This window comes from Lepidochelys kempii, chromosome 1 (genome assembly GCF_965140285.1).
Source record: "Lepidochelys kempii isolate rLepKem1 chromosome 1, rLepKem1.hap1, whole genome shotgun sequence".
Lineage (NCBI taxonomy): Eukaryota > Metazoa > Chordata > Testudines > Cheloniidae > Lepidochelys > Lepidochelys kempii.
The window spans coordinates 79,516,685-79,534,994 of NC_136380.1; the positions used below are offsets into that span (position 1 = coordinate 79,516,685).

Below are 18,310 nucleotides of genomic sequence, written 5' to 3' on the forward strand. Positions count from 1 at the left end.
CAGCAGTTTCTCCTTGGAGTATGTTTTTGAAGCTTTTCTGTTCCAAAATTGCCACCCTTAAATCTTTTACTGAGTGGCCAGAGAGGTTGAAGTGTTCTCCTACCGGTTTTTGAATGTTATGATTCCTGAGGTCAGATTTGTGTCCATTTATTCTTTTGCTAAGCATGCCACTGATTTTTTTCTAGACTTCACACAACCACTATTGCTAGAACAGCTCTCTCTTTAACAAGTGGGATAGGGAAAGTTTACTCATCCTCAGCATTCTCTGTGGAGGACTGCTGACTACCTAACAGTAGGTGTGACCACTGTACCTAGGACAGGTTGCATTTTAGCACTCTGTTTTCCATCACTCGTAACTTTCTGAAATTTGCATCTTTCAGAACAAAATTTGCCTAGATTGGTCTCTGCCCAATGGTGAGTGTCTCTGGACAGCTTGAGCAAACATAGTTTGACAGTTTTGAGAATAAAAGAATTAAAAACAAGCAAACCAACCCCCATGCTCTCCCAAACAATAATTTCTTTCAAAGGGCAACTCCAGAGTTGAAATGATTATGCTTTGGGTCTTTTTATGTGTTTGTATTGGAGCCTAGCACAAGGGGGTTCTATTCTATGATGAAGTCCCTCTATCTTAACACAGTAGAAATCTCAGACCCAAACAGACATAGCTAAGGAAAGCTGAGTGTGCACACAGCTAAGAAAATCCAGACGGCAATTATGCCTGGCTATACTTACCTGCACAGTGAAATACTGGAGGTTTAACTGGAATCTTTCATCTACTTTATCTTGTAAAGAGAACACTGACTGAGGCAAGGGCTCTCTTTCCTCATTCCCTGTATAGTTTAAAAGAAAAAATGCCTGTGAAAAATTGGAAGGCCATTCAATAGCTAGGGAAAAGGTGAAATATACTGTACGTGGAATACTGCTAAATAAATGAGAACCTTAATTCTTCACCCAATTCTGACACTGATTTGCTATGTGCCATGAACCGGTAACTTTGAACTTCTGTTTCTTCCATTTGTGTAACAGGACAACAATATTTGCCTAATTTATACTGAAGGGTTTTGAAATGCCTATTTAAACAACCTTTGTAAATTGCCATATAAATGTAAAGCATTATTAAGGTTTAGACACTGGCATACGTGAAATCAGACTCCAAAGCTCAAAGGAGTGAAAACAGGAGCACTATTGGTGTCAATGCCACCACCTTTCTTTGGCTTTTAGGAACTCTACATCGTCCAGATTTTCTGAACCACGCATAACTACCTCATGCCTTTACAAATGGTGCACAGTGCTTACACGCTAACTGCATGCATAAATTATTCCAAAAGTCTGCACAAATTGGCATGTGCTGTTTGGACATTTGTGGGACTCAGAATGTACACAGACATGCTGTGACACTGCCAGACCAGGTGCTGCCTGCTCTTACCAAGGCTGCAGGTGTCAGTTGAGCACAGACAAATGTATAGCTTGAAACCAGACCAGCTCACCTGTATGTTAGTATTGTTCAAGGTAGGTATTAGACTTATAACAATGTGTTAGGGTTTAGACATTATGAAATTCTTGTAAGTTGCAACCATGTATTAATCCCACTTAGAATGTCCGTATCCCATGCTATACAGTAAAACTTAAGTGTTTGCTTTATAACTGTAAAAATGCTTGTTCTGAACCTGTGAACCCAGTCAGAAGGAATGGTCTCCTGACCATCAGGAAGGACTCTAAAAACTAAATGGGCCATTGTGGAATATCACAATACAAAGACTTGGTTAATGGCCCTCTCACATGGAGGTGCTACATGCAAGAAAGCTCATACCATCAGCTTGAATTCTGGAAGAAGGAAATAAAGATAGCCGACATGAAATTTTCTTCATTTCTTTTGCTATTGGGAGTCTCACAGGGCCGGAACTAGGAAACAGAATGAGAGATCCCCAGGATCAACCTGGGTTAGTTAAAAGACATTCAGTGCCGACAGATTACAACAACTCTGTCACCTTTTGCAACCACAGACTGTAACTCATTTGTGTATTTATGTTGCTTGCTTTAAACCTGTACATAACTCAGGACTGGTCTACAGTACACAGTTAGGTTGATGTAAGGCAGCTGATTGCGGAGCCTGCTATTGCAGAGCCATTGGCCATTATCTTTGAAAACTCATAGTGATCGCGGGAGGTTCCGGGTGACTGGAAAAAGGCTAATGTAGTGCCCATCTTTTAAAAAGGGAAGAAGGAAGATCTGGGGAACTACAGGCCAGTCAGCCTCACCTCAGTCCCTGGAAAAATCATGGAGCAGGTCCTCAAGGAATCAATTCTGAAGCACTTAGAGGAGAGGAAAGTGATCAGGAACAGTCGGCATGGATTCACCAAGGACAAGTCATGCCTGACTAATCTAATTGCCTTCTATGATGAGATAACTGGCTCTGTGGATGAGGGGAAAGCAGTGGACGTGTTATTCCTTGACTTTAGCAAAGCTTTTGATATGATCTCCCACAGTATTCTTCCCAGCAAGTTAAAGAAGTATGGGCTGGATGAATGGACTATAAGGTGGATAGAAAGCTGGCTAGATCATCGGGCTCAACGGGTAGTGATCAATGGCTCCATGTCTAGTTGGCAGATGGTATCAAGCGGAGTGCCCCAAGGGTCGGTCCTGGGGCCAGTGTTGTTCAATATCTTCATTAATAATCTGGAGGATGGCGTGGAGTGCACACTCAGCAAGTTTGCAGATGACACTAAACTGAGAGGAGTGGTAGATACGCTGAAGGGTAGGGATAGGATACTGAGGGACCTAGACAAATTAGAGGATTGGGCCACAAGAAATCTGATGAGGTTCAACAATGACAAGTGCAGAGTCCTGCACTTAGGATGGAAGAATCCCATGCACTGCTACAGACTAGGGACCGAATGCCCAGGCAGCAGTTCTGCGGAAAAGGACCTAGGGGTTACAGTGGACGAGAAGCTGGATATGAGTCAACAGTGTGCCCTTTTTGCAAAGAAGGCTAGCAGCATTTATAAGTAGGAGCATTGCCAGCAGATCAAGGGACGTATCATTCCCCTCTATTTGGCATTGGTGAGGCCTCATCTGGAGTACTGTGTCCAGTTTTGGGCCCCACACTACAAGAAGGATGTGGAAAAATTGGAAAGCGTCCAGCAGAGAGCAACAAAAATGATTAGGGGACTGGAACACATGAGTTATGAGGAGAGGCTGAGGGAACTGGGATTGTTTAGTCTGCAGAAGAGAAGAATTGGGGGGTGATTTGATAGCTGCTTTCTACTACCTGAAAGGGGGTTCCAAAGAGGATGGATCTAGACTGTTCTCAGTGGTAGCAGATGACAGAACAAGGAGTAATGGTCTCAAGTTGCAGTGGGGGAGGTTTAGGTTGGATATTAGGAAAAACTTTTTCACTAGGAGGGTGCTGAAGCACTAGAATCAGTTACCTAGGGGTGGTGGTGGAATCTCCTTCCTTAGAGGTTTTTAAGGTCAGGCTTGACAAAGCCCTGGCTGGGATGATTTAGTTGGGGACTCATCCTGCTTTGGGCAGGGGGTTGGACTAGGTGACCTCCTGAGGTCCCTTCCAACCCTGATATTCTATGATTCTATGAACCTATGTCAGGGGTTCCCAAACTTGGTTCGTGGCTTATTCAGGGTAAGCCCCTAGTGCGCCATGAGATGCTTTGTTTACCTGAGCGTGGAGCTGAGAGCGGTTGTACCTGCAGATGCTCAGGTAAACAGAGTGTCTCGCAGCCCACCAGGGGCCTACCCTGAACAAGCCCTGAACCAAGTTGGGAACCCCTGACTTATGTCAGTGTACACACTACAGCAGTGATGGGCAACCTGCGGCCCATCAGGGTAAGCTGATTGTGGGCCCGAGACATTTTACAGACATTAACCATCCACAGGCTCGGCCTCCTGCAGCTCCCAGTGGCCGTGGTTTGCCTGCACAGCTGTCTCCCCCCTGCTCCCAGCCAGGAGGTGAGAAGCCCAGGTGGCTGCCCTCCCTCTGGGATCAGGGAGCTGAGAGCCCCGGGGGATGGGGGGGCAGTTGGGCTCCTGGCAGGGAGTTGAGAGCCCGGGCTCTCAGCCCCCAGACTGCCCCTCTTCAGTCAGTGGAAGCCCTCCTGGTGAGGACGCACAACACCGACAGAAGGAGGTAGCATGGACATCAGCCATGCAGTAATTACTGCTGTGGCTGTAAGTCGATGTAACATAGGTCAACTTAGGGCTGTAGTGTAGACATGCCCTCACTCATTTCTTTTCCTAATTAATAACTATCTAGTTAGTTTACTATAGGACTGGCTACAAGCATTGTCTTTGATATGAGATCTGAGGTACAAACTGACCTGGGGTAAGAGACTGGTCTTTTGGGACTGGAAGCAATCTGGATATTTTGTGATCTTTGGTGCATGGCAACCAACTTTCACTAAGTCCAGCTTTACTGGGTGGCAATATAACTGGAGTGCCCAAAGGAACAGTCTGTGACTCCATGGTCAGACTGTTCTTGTGCTTCAAGTGTTCACATTTGTTACTGGGTTGGTGAAATCTAATCACAGAACATATACATAGTTTGGGGTGTCTGTCCTGCTTTTTGACAGTCTGTCCTGAGATTGGCACTAATGCTCATAAACCATTCCGGACAGCATGATACATGCCTCAGAACTAAGGGATGCATTCTAAAAGGAGTAAACAATGAGGTGGCAAAATTTGCAGATGATACAAAACTACTCAAGATAGTTAAGTCCCAGGCAGACTGCAAAGGGCTACAAAAGGATCTCTCAAAACTGGGTGACTGGGCAACAAAATGGCAGATGAAATTCAATGTTGATAAATGCAAAGTAATGCACATTGGAAAACATAATCCCAACTATACATATAGAACGATGGGGTCTAAATTAGCTATTATCACTCAAGAAAGATTTTGGCATCATTTTGGATAGTTCTCTGAAAACATCCACTCAATGTGCAGTGGCAGTCAAAAAGAGTGATCAGAATGTTGGGCATCATTAAGGGATAGATAATAAGACAGAAAATATCATATTTCCTCTATATAAATCCATGATATGCCCACATCTTGAATACTGCGTGCAGCTGTGGTTGCCCCATCTCAAAAAAGATATATTGGAACTGGAAAAGGTTCAGAAAAGGGCAACAAAAATGATTAAAGGTATGGAATGGCTTCCATATGAGGAGAGATTAATAAGACTGGGACTGCTCAGCTTGGAAAAGAGATGACTAAGGAGGGGTATGATAGCTGTCTATAAAATCATGACTGGTGTGGATAAAGTAAATAAGGAAGTGTATTCCTTCTCATAACACAAGAACTAGGGGTCACCAAATGAAATTAATAGGCAGCAGGTTTAAAACAAACAAAAGAAGTATTTCCGCACACAACGCACAGTCAACCTGTGGAACTCTTTGCCAGAGGATGTTGTGAAGGCCAAGGTGATAACAGGATTCAAAAAATAACTATATAAATTCATGGAGGATAGGTCCATCAATGGCTCTTAGCCAGGCTGGGCAGGGATGGTGTCCTTAGCTTTTGTTTGCCAGAAGCTGAGAATGAGCAACAGGGAATGGATCACTGGATGATTACCTGTTCTGTTCATTCCCTCTGAGGCACCTGGCATTGGCCACTGTCAGAAGACAGGACACTGGGCTAGATGGACCTTTGATCAGACCCAGTATGGCCGTTCTTATGTTCTCCTAGCGTTAATCACACTAAACAGTACCATACTCTCCAATCTATTTTAGGATTTTATACTGCTGCCTATCTCTGTAGTATCTGAGCACCTTTCACATGAAATTGATAGCAATAATTAAGTTCCTAGGAGAGTCTTTGGCTCTCATCCCTCTCTGGGGTAAAAACTCAGACTTTGTTGTTGTTGTTCTTGGTTTGTCAATTGTATGGTTTGTTTAAAAAAATTCTAGGGGTATTACGATGGACAGGGAATCAATGTTGTGAGTGTCAAAGTGAGTGGAAAGGATTTCTCAAAAAGACAGTAAAACTGCTTGTACATTAAAGTGCTGCTCAGTGTGAATAAGTTGATCTGATCTCTAGTAATTCCATCAGATAGTACAGTTACTCAAATCTAGAAAATGTCCCAGTCTACAGCAGGAACAACAGATTAAACCACGTGACACTTCTACAGTAAGTCATTGTAAATTGGGATGTTTAAAAAAAATCAGGAAAACATTCAAGAGAGATTAGCTCACTTTGTAAAACCTTCCTGTTCCCTCCTAAACACATTTTCAGACATAACACATTCTAAAAAAATTCTACCATGGCTTAAAATCACATGTGTAATGATTGAGGCAGTTTGGCTATTTTTTGTCAAAGTTCTGAGAAAAGAGTTTAAAAAACTGGATTATAAGTGAAGGCTTGTTTTCTCTCAGCATATGGTACAGAGTAATACCTCTGACACTTCCTGGAGATATCCTGGGTTGTGAAGCACCTGACTACTACCTGGTCTTAGTGTCAGCTCCCTTAGTGGTCTTAGTGTCAGCTCCCTAACTCCTCCAGCCACAGGCAACACAAACACTCCCATGTAGGCCTACGCAGGGCTTGCTCTCTCTCTCTCTCTCTCTCCAGGTTAGCAAAAGGCATACTCCAACCCCTGAGCCTTCTGAGCATCTCCCTGGAGTGTTTAGCCCCTGGTCTACTGGACACTCATAGTATTTACAGATTCACTACTTCCAAGTATTTCAAGTATTTCAAGGAATCCCTGTTGAGGTTACAGGGACAAACCATCCCGATGAGTCGAAAGAATAGTAAATATGGCAGGCGACCAGCTTGGCTTAATGGTGAAATCCTAGCGGATCTTAAACATAAAAAAGAAGCTTACAAGAAGTGGAAGGTTGGACATATGACCAGGGAAGAGTATAAGAATATTGCTCGGGCATGTAGGAATGTTATCAGGAGGGCCAAATCGCACCTGGAGCTGCAGCTAGCCAGAGATGTCAAGAGTAACAAGAAGGGTTTCTTCAGGTATGTTGGCAACAAGAAGAAAGCCAAGGAATGTGTGGGCCCCTTACTGAATGAGGGAGGCAACCTAGTGACAGAGGATGTGGAAAAAGCTAATGTACTCAATGCTTTTTTTGCCTCTGTTTTCACTAACAAGGTCAGCTCCCAGACTGCTGCGCTGGGCATCACAAAATGCGGAAGAGATGGCCAGCCCTCTGTGGAGATAGAGGCGGTTAGGGACTATTTAGAAAAGCTGGACGTGCACAAGTCCATGGGGCCGGACGAGTTGCATCCGAGAGTGCTGAAGGAATTGGCGGCTGTGATTGCAGAGCCACTGGCCATTATCTTTGAAAACTCGTGGCGAACCGGGGAAGTCCCGGATGACTGGAAAAAGGCTAATGTAGTGCCAATCTTTAAAAAAGGGAAGAAGGAAGATCCTGGGAACTACAGGCCAGTCAGCCTCACCTCAGTCCCTGGAAAAATCATGGAGCAGGTCCTCAAAGAATCAATCCTGAAGCACTTGCATGAGAGGAAAGTGATCAGGAACAGCCAGCATGGATTCACCAAGGGAAGGTCATGCCTGACTAATCTAATCGCCTTTTACGATGAGATTACTGGTTCTGTGGATGAAGGGAAAGCAGTGGATGTATTGTTTCTTGACTTTAGCAAAGCTTTTGACACGGTCTCCCATAGTATTCTTGTCAGCAAGTTAAGGAAGTATGGGCTGGATGAATGCACTATAAGGTGGGTAGAAAGCTGGCTAGATTGTCGGGCTCAACGGGTAGTGATCAATGGCTCCATGTCTAGTTGGCAGCCGGTATCAAGTGGAGTGCCCCAAGGGTCGGTCCTGGGGCCGGTTTTATTCAATATCTTCATAAATGATCTGGAGGATGGTGTGGATTGCACTCTCAGCAAATTTGCGGATGATACTAAACTGGGAGGAGTGGTAGATACGCTGGAGGGGAGGGATAGGATACAGAAGGACCTAGACCAATTGGAAGATTGGGCCAAAAGGAATCTGATGAGGTTCAATAAGGATAAGTGCAGGGTCCTGCACTCAGGATGGAAGAACCCAATGCACAGCTACAGACTAGGGACCGAATGGCTCGGCAGCAGTTCTGCGGAAAAGGACCTAGGGGTGACAGTGGACGAGAAGCTGGATATGAGTCAGCAGTGTGCCCTTGTTGCCAAGAAGGCCAATGGCATTTTGGGATGTATAAGTAGGGGTATAGCGAGCAGATCGAGGGACGTGATCGTTCCCCTCTATTCGACATTGGTGAGGCCTCATCTGGAGTACTGTGTCCAGTTTTGGGCCCCACACTTCAAGAAGGATGTGGATAAATTGGAGAGAGTCCAGCGAAGGGCAACAAAAATGATTAGGGGACTGGAACACATGACTTATGAGGAGAGGCTGAGGGAGCTGGGATTGTTTAGTCTGCAGAAGAGAAGAATGAGGGGGGATTTGATAGCTGCTTTCAACTACCTGAAAGGGGGTTCCAAAGAGGATGGCTCTAGACTGTTCTCAATGGTAGCAGATGACAGAACGAGGAGTAATGGTCTCAAGTTGCAGTGGGGGAGGTTTAGATTGGATATTAGGAAAAACTTTTTCACTAAGAGGGTGGTGAAACACTGGAATGCGTTACCTAGGGAGGTGGTAGAATCTCCTTCCTTAGAGGTTTTTAAGGTCAGGCTTGACAAAGCCCTGGCTGGGATTATTTAACTGGGAATTGGTCCTGCTTTGAGCAGGAGGTTGGACTAGATGACCTTCTGGGGTCCCTTCCAACCCTGATATTCTATGATTCTATGATTCAAAGAAGAAGTACACACCAGCTCACTAGTTTTACCTCAGATCACCACTCTGCTTGACTCACACCACTTATTTATTAATAGTAATATATATTTATAGTGAAAACAAGTAAAAGTAAAGTATAGAGTAAGTACAAGTATAGGAAACAAATCATTACATATAAAATAAAATCAGACCATCCATGAAAGGAACCTGCCTATGACATGTTATCTCCTGGTTATCTCCCGTGAGAATGTAATTTTCAGTATAGACATAGCTCCTTAAACATTATCTGTACACACATTTCACAGTGATGATGATGGCCAGTGGGCTACTGGCTCTTGGTAAAGACTTCACATGCCACCCCTTAGTGAATTATTTTGCATATACTCAACCCAGGAGATCCTTGTAAAATCTTATGCAGCCCCTGTGTCCTCTGCCAGTAGGCAATAAGTGGTCCCTGGGTCACAACATCTCTTCATAATAACATTTTTATTAGACTCTCCATTATTAGGCTAATGTAGCCTGGCTCTTGTTTCAACGGAGATCATGTACAATGCTGTAACATGCAAAATGCTTAACTTCCAATATCAGCTTAACAAAAAAGGAGCACTGTACCATATTATTCATACAATATGTTATAAAGACATTATTTTCCAAATTCATTTGCCACATTTCTCTTCTACTCTTGCTAGTTGTTTGTTTAGCTGACAAAATCACTAAATTTCAAATGAATAAGTGGACTTAAATATGAACTAACATCTTCTGACTGAACTACAATTTGAAATGTCAGTTCCAGACAAATAAACAAGTAAAGCTCATAAGGGCATAATTTATTAACACTGCCAAATTCATTACTCCTGAATTTCTTCTTCTAATAATGACATAGAGTTGATCCTCAAAAGCTTAGACTAATCAGACACATACACTACTAAGAACAGAAGGATCACTCAAGCTCTGCCGACTGATTCTAGTTTTCACATCTGTTCTGAATTTGCTGCTGAAAGCCTAGTAAAACCTTGGAGAAACTGAAATCCTATTGGTTTAGACTGTAATAAGCACAAGACTAAGGTAAAAAGAAAAGGAGTACTTGTGGCACCTTAGAGACTAACAAACTTATTTAAGCATAAGCTTTCGTGAGTTACAGCTCACTTCATCGGATGCATGCATGCAGATCATATCCTCAGAGAGATTCACAGGACCTCCCTTTCTCCTAACATGGAAAAGAGGAGCTTTCTGTCAGGTCTTGGAGAGTTATGCTGAAATTATTTGAAAACAAATATTTTCCCCCACATTGTTGATGAGACATTTCACTCTTATTAGGCCACCAGTCTAGAATTAGAAGTAGATTCACCTATGGAGAGGAACAGCAACATGATCTCGGTTTCTTAATATTCCTTTGAAATTATATTTCAAAGCTGTGCTAAACAAATCAGTCAGCGAGCATCATCCAAGAAGTACACCCACGTTCACAACCTTCTTTACCTAATGATAATTACAGACTGACTACAGACAGCCTTTAATAAACACCATCAAGTTTAGAAGAAAGACAGCTGTAGGGACCATTCTGTTGCCATGGAAATATCTTCAAGCCACACTGTCCTCTGCTCTAAACATTACCTTCACATTAACCTATTATTACGCTTTTCTGTGTATATTAGTACAAATTATGGGCTAACTCACCCCAATCGGATTGTTGTAAATGGCATTGAATCCCAGGCTATAAAACATTCCAAAAAACAGTGAACACATATTTTACAATAGCACTAGCTATTGACTAACACACTTTCCATAATCCCAGCTCAGCTGAGTTCTTCCCTCAATGTAGTATATGGGCTTGATTCTGCAAGCTGCTGCATGCTCTCAAATTCATTGGCATCAATGCTCTCAGCACCACACAGGATTAAGTCCCAGAAAGATTGTTTCAGAACTCTCCACCTGCATTTCCTTCAAGATTAGTGAGCAATTTACTAAACACAAACAAACAAACAAACAAAACACCCAATTCATTCAGTGCACAGGATAAATGGCGATCAATGAATGAGACAGTGGTTCAATATTTAGATATATTATCTTCACTGCTCAGTGCCTGATCCTGTTTCATTCATTACACATCATACAACTACTTCACAGAATGAGGCTTGGGTGTGTGAAATCTCTAACTCATTCACAACCTACACACGGAGGAGCAGATGCTCAGCTGGTGTAAATTGGCATAGCTCCACTGAAGTCCATAACTCAGCATAGCACTATGGATGTCAATGGACCTATGCTGACTGACACCAACTGAGGATTCGGCCCTGAGTGAAGTAGCAGTTATCTGGGCTAAAAACATCAGGGGCACACTATATTGAGGCAGCCTGAACTCCATTTCCATTCCCTGCCAGGAGAGCTAAATGGAATTGCACTGCTATGGCTTATCCTTCTGGGACCTGGCCCTAGAAACTCTCCTTTCCTATGAAAGTTCCACATCCTGGGGCTCCATGGAAAAAACTTTACAAAGACAAAGTCTGGATTACCAAATTAGCAAATTCTACAATAATCTGAGAGACACCAAACCCCACTCTAACCCTGTCCTCTTCTCAGAAGTTTGCACCAGCAGACTGAATATAGAAGAAAGTCAGTTACAAAGTTTAATTGAAGTGTAAATTTGCTCAGCATCACTACCTAACAGTGATACCTGATAAGCAGCAGAAACAAGACGGTGAGGGGAGCTGTACACTAAAATATTATTTCTGAATTTAAAAAGAACAACAAAGTGCTCTCAATATCCCAACTTCAATCTAGTTAATTAACATCAATCTGATAAATGAAAAGAAACAATCCAGCAGCATCTGAATGTACCTCTGGTTGCATTTTTGGCCATCTCAAACTTAAATTGTATTTTGCCAAGAACAATGAACCTATTTAAGAAAACAACCATAGTTCCACTAGCACTATACATATGAAAAATATCCCTCTGATTTGTTAGGGTTTTTTATTTTAAAGTACACACAGAAGCAGAGTTTTAAAACAATATATTTTCCATGTAATCAAACCTTGAGGCAATGAAAAACTTTGTAAATGGATAATGGCCAAAACAATAAATGTATAAAAATAATACACTTCCTAGGCTTGAGGGCTTCACATTCAGCATCTTACCACTGAAACAAAACTTGCTGCGTGACATGCAATAAATGCATAACAAGGAAGACTTGTATTGATTATATAAAGATGGTGATTATAGACAATGCCTGTCATTTGATACCTAAAATTCTTGGATCTTTGTTTTTAAAACATCTAGCATTTAAAATGTTTAAAAAATATTTAAAAAATCAGATTTTTTTCTGCTGTCCTTCCATGCTTTCTTGTCTATCTGTAATACAAGCACATAAGCTAACTTCAATTACGATCCACACAGACAACTTTAGAGCCACAAACCGCTCTACTTGCACAGTATCTTTCTCTGTACACCAAATGAGAAAAGCGTCAGTTCAGATATTCTGTCACACTGAGGATCATATCACATTAATATTACACCTGGGAATAAGGTACACATTCCATTCCAGCACAAATCTAGTTAATAGACTGTATAAATATTAGAATGTTCATGTTTCAAGAGCTGGTTTGATCAAAGAAAGAAGAACATTTTTTGCTTTTATGCAAGTTTATATTTTTTTCTGATCAAAACAAAAGTTCTGCTCATCTTTGCTCCCATCAGGTAGGGGTTGGGCTTTGTACATTTTGTCAGCCCTCAACGATCATTACGCATCACCATCAGTATTAACAATATGCAGGTCATCCTCTCACTCCCACCTGTTCAGCCTCACAGTCTACAGATGAGGTAATTAGTTACATCTATACAACTTGAAGACCATTCCAAATACTTTGGCAGTAACCTGGGATTGTTCAAACTGATGATGATACTTGAAGAGAAGGCTTGCACAAGTGTGAGGGCAAAAGGGGCATCCACAATCTTTATAACTTGACATGATGTGTTAAAATGAAAGAAATGTAGTCTAGGTTGAATGCACAGGGTTCATGGTTAACAACTGAACATATTTCATTTGTAGATTGAACAAGTTTGGTATGACGTCAGTAAGGCACTATAAATACGCATAATGCCATATTTAGTCACTTTTCAGAGCAGAACTGTATTAAGTCCACTTAAACTTCAGCTAGCGCAGCATGTGTCTTCCAGTTTATTTAACAGTTTCTCACAGGGAGCAAACACATGTCTGTGCTTTGTACAATGGACTGACTTCTAATTCAGTTCTGGGTGCAATTTAAAGTGGTGTTTTCACTCTATACATTCTTCAATGAGTGGATGACTGGTTACTTTAGACAAACACTCTCCTCATGTTCTTCCAGGACAGTTAAGACCAGATAAGGTTCCCAGGCTAAAAACTGACCGGGTGACTGCTTGTGGCAGCGTATTTCGGAGAAGGATCCTTTCACTGGTTAATAGAGCCCAAGATTTTTAGCCTTCAGGGCATGATGCAAAATTCTTCTATTTACTCAAACTTTTTTCCTGAGGTGGTGGGTTTGTGAGAATTTTAAGATTTATTTGGGAGGAGTATAGAGGCTTCTAAATTAGATGAATCTCTTTAACTGAGTGGTCTTATTTGTTGTTCACTGCCTTTTGTACTGTAAATCTAACGTGCTGTGTAGCTAGTCCAGCCTGTATATCACTCTGCCAGAGTCTCTTGCAAATGATGGAAGGGCAGTTTCGTTCTAGACCAGGAGTTCACCAACCTCAAACCTGGGCCAACAAAATTCCTGATGGCCAGCATCTAGTTTGTCTCCCTAGAGTCAAGAAGGAAAGCCCAAAAGGTGAATCATAAGATGAAAATACAGACTTACGAGTTGCTACTCTCTCTGTGTCACCCTTAATAGGAAATAAGGAATGGAGTTGGAAGAGATAATAGTCCAAGGAAATATCAATATAGTCTGTGTGCATAAAAACATAAAACTGGCCTTATTGGGTCACACCAATGGTCCTTCCAACCCAGTATCATGACTTCCAACAGTGGCCAATGCCAGAAGCTTTAGAGGGAATGAACAGAACAGGATAATTAACAGTGATCTATCCCCTGTCCTCCAGTCCCACCATCTGGTTTAGGGACATCCTGAACTTGCGGTTGCACCGTCTTGGCTAATAAGTCATTGATGGACCTATCTTCCATGAACTTATCTAATTCTTTTTAGAACCCAGTTATATCTAGGGTCTTTTTGTTTGTTTTAAACCTGCCCCCTATTAATTTCATTGGGTAACCCTTGGTTCTTGCGTAATGTGAAGGGGCAAATAACAATTCCTCATTCACTTTCTTCGCATCATTTGTGTGACCTCTGCCATATCCCCCCTTAGTCTCTTTTCCAAGCTTTTTAATTTCTCCTCATGTGGAAGCTATTCCATACCCCTAATCATTTTTGTTGCCCTTCTCTATTGCTTCTCCAATTCTAATATATCTTTTTTTAGTTGGGGTGAACAGAAATGCACACAGCATTCAAACTGCGGGCATACCATGGCTTTATATGGGGACATTATGATATTTTCTGTATTATTATCTGTCCCTTTCCTTTTAGACTTTTGACTGCCGCTGCACACCGAGCAGATGTTTTCAGAGAATTCTCCACAATGACTCCAAGACCTCTTTCTTGAGTGGTAACAGCTAATTTAAACCCCATTATTTTATATGTATAGTTAGGATTATGTTTTCCAATGTGCATTACTCTGCATTTATCACCAATGATTTTCATCTGCCATTTTACTGCCCTGTCACCAAGTTTTGTGATATCCCTTTGTAAATCTTCACAGTCAGCTTTGTATTTAACTATCTTGAGTCATTTTGTGTCATCTGGAAACTTTGCCGCCTCACTGCTTACTTCTTTTTCCAGATCATTGCTGAATATGTTGAAGAGCACTAGTCCCAGTACAGATCCCTGGGGCACCTCATTATTTACCTCTCTCCACTGTGAAAACTGATTCCTACCCTTTGCGTCCTGTCTTTTAATCAGTCACTGAACCATGAGAGGACCTCCCCTCTTATCCCATGACTCCTCACTTTGCTTAAGAGCCTTTAATGAGGGACCTTGTCAAAGATTTTCTGAATGTCCAAGTACACTATATCCACTGAAGCACCCTTGTTCACACACGTGTTGACCCCCTCAAAGAATTCTAATAGACTGATGAGGCATGATTTCCCTTTAAAAAAGCCATGTTGACTCTTCCCCAACAAATCATGTTCATCTATGTGTCTAATAATTCTGTTCTTTACTGTAGTTTCAACCAATTTTCTTGGTACTGAAGTTAAGCTTACCGGCCTAAATTGCCAGGATAACCTCTGTAGCATTTTTAAAAATCGGCATTACATTAGCGATCCTCCAGTCACCTAGTACAGAGACTGACTGAAGTGATAGATTACATACCATATTTAGTAGTTCTGCAATTTCATACCTAAGTTCCTTCAGAACTGTTGAGTGAATGCCATCTGGTCCTGCTAACTTATTGCTGTTTAGTTTATCAATTTGTTTCAAATCCTCCTCTATCGACACCTCAATTTGGGAAAATGCCTCAGATTTGTCACCTAAAAAGGATGGGTCAGGTGTAGGAATCTCTCTCTGATCCTCTTCAGTGAAGACTGATGCAAAGTATTCACATAGCTTCTCCACAACAGCCTTGTCTTCCTTGAGTGCTCTTTTAGCACCTCAGAAAGAAAAGGAGTACTTTTGGCACCTTAGAGACTAACCAATTTATTTGAGCATAAGCTTTCGTGAGCTACAGCTCACTTCATCGGATGCATACTGTGGAAAGTGTAGAAGATCTTTTTATACACACAAAGCATGAAAAGATACCTCCCCCCACCCCACTCTCCTGCTGGTAACAGCTTATCTAAAGTGATCACACTCCTTACAATGTGTATGATAATCAAGTTGGGCCATTTCCAGCACAAATCCAGGTTTTCTCCCCCCCCCCCCACCCCATCCCACAAACCCACTCTCCTATTGGTAATAGCTTATCTAAAGTGACCACTCTCCTTACAAAGTGTATGATAATCAAGGTGGGCCATTTCCAGCACAAATCCAGGGTTTAACAAGAACGTCGGGGGGGGGGGGGGGGGAAGGGGAAATAGGTTAATTTGCATAATGAGTAATGACTTAGCCACTCCCAGTCTCTATTCAAGCCTAAGTTAATTGTATCCAATTTGCAAATGAACTCCAATTCAGCAGTCTCTCACTGGACTCTGGTTTTGAAGTTTTTCTGTTGTAATATCGCAACTTTCATGTCTGTAATCGCGTGACCAGAGAGATTGAAGTGTTCTCCGACTGGTTTATGAATGTTATAATTCTTGACATCTGATTTGTGTCCATTTATTCTTTTACGTAGAGACTGTCCAGTTTGACCAATGTACATGGCAGAGGGGCATTGCTGGCACATGATGGCATATATCACATTGGTAGATGTGCAGGTGAACGAGCCTCTGATAGTGTGGCTGATGTGATTAGGCCCTGTGATGGTGTCCCCTGAATAGATATGTGGGCACAGTTGGCAATGGGCTTTGTTGCAAGGATAGGTTCCTGGGTTAGTGGTTCTGTTGTGTGGTATGTGGTTGCTGGTGAGTATTTGCTTCAGGTTGGGGGGCTGTCTGTAGGCAAGGACTGGCCTGTCTCCCAAGATTTGAGAGTGTGTTGGGTCATCTTTCAGGATAGGTTGTAGATCTTTAATAATGCGTTGGAGAGGTTTTAGTTGGGGGCTGAAGGTGACGGCTAGTGGCGTTCTGTTATTTTCTTTGTTAGGCCTGTCCTGTAATAGGTGACTTCTGGGAACTCTTCTGGCTCTATCAATCTGTTTCTTCACTTCCGCAGGTGGGTACTGTAGTTGTAAGAATGCTTGATAGAGATCTTGTAGGTGTTTGTCTCTGTCTGAGGGGTTGGAGCAAATGCAGTTGTATCGCAGAGCTTGGCTGTAGACAATGGATCATGTGGTGTGGTCAGGGTGAAAGCTGGAGGCATGTAGGTAGGAATAGCGGTCAGTAGGTTTCCGGTATAAAAGGGTGGTGTTTATGTGACCATCATTTATTAGCACTGTAGTGTCCAGCAAGTGGATCTCTTGTGTGGACTGGACCAGGCTTAGGTTGATGGTGGGATGGAAATTGTTGAAATCATGGTGGAATTCCTCAAGGGCTTCTTTTCCATGGGTCCAGATGATGAAGATGTCATCAATATAGCGCAAGTAGAGTAGGGGTGTTAGGGGACGAGAGCTGAGGAAGCGTTGTTCTAAGTCAGCCATAAAAATGTTGGCATACTGTGGGGCCTTGCGGGTACCCATAGCAGTGCCGCTGACTTGAAGGTATACATTGTCCCCAAATGTAAAATAGTTATGGGTAAGGACAAAGTCACAAAGTTCAGCCACCAGGTTAGCCGTGACATTATCGGGGATAGTGTTCTTGACGGCTTGTAGTCCATCTTTGTGTGGAATGTTGGTGTAGAGGGCTTCTACATCCATAGTGGCCAGGATGTAGAAGGAGAAAACCTGGATTTGTGCTGGAAATGGCCCAACTTGATTACCATACACATTGTAAGGAGAGTGATCACTTTAGATAAGCTATTACCAGCAGGAGAGTGGGGTGGGGGGAGGTATTGTTTCATGCTTTGTGTGTATAAAAAGATCTTCTACACTTTCCACAGTATGCATCCGATGAAGTGAGCTGTAGCTCACGAAAGCTTATGCTCAAATAAATTGGTTAGTCTCTAAGGTGCCACAAGTACTCCTTTTCTTTTTGCAAATACAGAGTAACACGGCTGTTACTCTGAAACCTTTAGTACCTCAATCATCCAGTCGCCCAACTGATTGTTTGGCAGATTTCCTGCTTCTAGTGCTGTTAGTTTTTGTAGCTTTTGCTAGTTGCTCTTCAAATTCTTTTTTGGCCTGCCTAATTATACTTTTACACTTAGCTTGCCAGAGTTTATGCTCCTTTCTATTTTATTCAGTAGGATTTGACTTCCAATTTTTAATGAATTCCTTTTTGCCTCTAACCTCCTCTTTTATTCTGTTGTTTAGCCATGGTGGCACTTTTTTGGTCCGCTTACTACTTTTTTATTTTTGGGGTCTACATTAATTTGAGCCTCTATTATGGTGTTTTTAAAAAGTTTCCAGGGAACTTGCATGCATTTCACTCTTGTGACTGTTCCTTTTAACTTCTGTTTAATTAGCTTCCTCATTTTTGTATAGTTCCCTCTTTTCAAGTTAAATGCTACTGTGGTGGGCTTCTTTGGTATCCCCCCAACCCCACCCCCCAAGCGTGTAAAATTTATTTGCATTATGGTCACTATTACCAAGCAGTTCCACTATATTCACCTCTTGGACCAGATCCTGTGTGATACACAGGCCTAACTCAAGAATTGCCTCTCCCCTGGTTGGTTCCAGAACTAGCTGCTCCAAGAAGGTGTCCAGGAATTTTATATCTGCATCTCATCATGAGGTGACATGTACCCAAATCAATATGCATTATTTTTACTTTTGTTGTGATTTTTGTGTTTGTTTGTTTTTTGGTGTATCTGTGTAAGTGTTGGCCTAAAAGTTAGAGAATGTTAGG

At 42.1% G+C, this 18,310-nt stretch overlaps 1 protein-coding gene across 9 annotated transcripts in view; it reads right to left on the minus strand.

The window, feature by feature from the left end:
- The window catches only part of KLF12 (KLF transcription factor 12), a 370,069-nt gene that overhangs the window by 153,812 nt on the left and 197,947 nt on the right, over positions 1-18,310 (minus strand). Inside the window, exon 2 of one of the 9 annotated variants that reach the window (XM_073346814.2) lies at positions 733-830. The exons of the other annotated variants lie outside the window; for them this stretch is intronic. The gene's annotated coding sequence lies outside the window, so the exon portion shown is untranslated. The remainder of the gene's footprint in view (positions 1-732; positions 831-18,310) is intronic. 9 annotated transcript variants of the gene reach the window in all.